This window comes from Carlito syrichta, unplaced genomic scaffold (genome assembly GCF_000164805.1).
Source record: "Carlito syrichta isolate Samal-C Ts95f unplaced genomic scaffold, Tarsius_syrichta-2.0.1 Scaffold316252, whole genome shotgun sequence".
Taxonomy (NCBI): Eukaryota; Metazoa; Chordata; class Mammalia; order Primates; family Tarsiidae; genus Carlito; species Carlito syrichta.
In genome coordinates this window covers 1,345,418-1,347,445 of record NW_007260348.1, presented here as the reverse complement: position 1 = coordinate 1,347,445, position 2,028 = coordinate 1,345,418, and positions in this window count along the sequence as shown.

Here is a 2,028-nt window from a genome sequence, read left to right as displayed (position 1 = left end):
CTCAGGCAATTCACTCACCTCAGCCTCCCAAAGGTGCAGGATTACAGGCTGAGCCACCGAGCCCAGCCAAGTTGCTCTCTTTTAACAGGAAAGAGGTATTAGTGAGAGACTACATCCTCAGACCAGTCCACACTGGGGAATGTGGACTTGAAGGCATAAAGTTGGAAAAGTATAATACTCTAACCTAGTGGTTCTCCAACTATGTATATGAGAACCCTAAGATGCAAGGAGATGCCTGAGTATAGAGATGGGGTGGCTGGAAAGATCAACTCAGGGAAGTCAGGCAAAAAGAATTCCTGTTCCCTCAACCCCACGCTACCTTTTCAATCATAATAGCCTCATTTGTGTTTCATATATTCTGGTTCTGTAGCAGGTTTATGGAGAGGAGAGTAGCCCAATGGGAAAAAAAAGTTTGAAAATCACTGTTGGCCAGGTGCAGTGGCTCACGCCCATAATCCCAACCTTTTTGGGGGGCCAAGGTAAGAGGACTGCCTGAGTCCACGGATTTAAGAACAGCCTGGGCAACTTGGCGAGAACTCATCTCTACAATAAATCAAAAACTTAGCCAGGCGAGGTGCCGCATGCCTGTAGTTCCAGCAACTTGGAAGGCTGAGGTAGAAAGATCACTTGAGCCCAGCAGGTGAGCGTGCCACTGCACTGAGTCTGGACGGCAGAGTTAAACTCCAACTCAAAAAAAAAAAAAGAAAAGAAAAGAAAATCACTGTCACTTATTTCTGGGTAAGATGCAAAATGAACATACACAACTACATTTGCTCTCTTCCAAAATCACTAAAAGCACAATAAAGAGACTTCCTTAAAAAAACACAAACCCACAAGAGAAGAATAAGAGAAAAGACAACATTTTTGTAGCAAATGGCCTAGCAATACCTGACATAGCAAACACTAGGAAAAACTGAAGAAATCAAAGAATCAATTCAATTTACCCAAGATATTCAAAGGCCAAGGGAATGAAAATACCTGGTAAACTCTTGATATGAGGGAAAAGTGAGTTGCTAAAATTAGTAGAATTGTTTACAAAGAATGGTTATCAAGCAGTTACTCCCCAGATCCCTAACTCCATTACACTCAGCCACTGCCCCCACCCCACCCAGGTAAAACAATAGTTTTAATAACTGGAGAGATTTTTCAAATAGCATCTCTAGCCTGAGGAACACATGGCACAAGAGAAAACAAGGATACGATAGAGGAAACTGGGATTTGCATGTTGGATATTAAAATACTTAGTTTTCTTCTCCCACCCAGCTTATGAAATGATAGCATTCTGTACTATCCTGCAAACAGAAGATCTGAACAGTGTTCACCGAGGAATGCAACTAGCCCAAGAGGTAAAGACTATATAATTGAGTCAAAAGTTCACTAGTAAAAGACCTAACCAGGTCCTGCTACAGTGAAGCTTAGAACTTCAGTTGGCTATTTAGACCACCTGCTATATTATATTAGATTCCTGAACTTTCAAGACTATGATGTCTTTGAAAATTACAGGCCAGTTACTTTGCAGAATACTCTTCAACTTGGGCTTATCTAACCCTAACCCTAACCCTAACCCTTACCCTAACCCTAACCCTTACCCTAACCCTAACCCTAACCCTAACCCTATCAAGGGACACATGATTTCAATCTGTCCTATTACTGATATTTACTTTGATCTGTCATGCTTCTCCACTGCCAACTTAAACTTTCTCTCTTTGTAATTAATTAGTATGCTATGGAAAGACACTTAGAGACTATGTGAATATCCTGCACCTCATCAAACTTTCAACTTATAAATTTATTTATTTTTATCACTATAAGCTGAATTAATTGCTTTAGTCAACATGTTGTCCAGTTTGGGCCAGCAGCAGCCTCTTTAAGCTCTCTGAGCACTTAATTACTTTCTGGTACAATAGAATGTTTCAAGCTTCTCTTAAATTTTCCATCTGCCCTAGAATGAGACATTTCTTAAAAACAATGACAACAAGCCGGGCTCGGTGGCTCAGCCTATAATCCCGCGCCTTTGGGAGGCTGAGG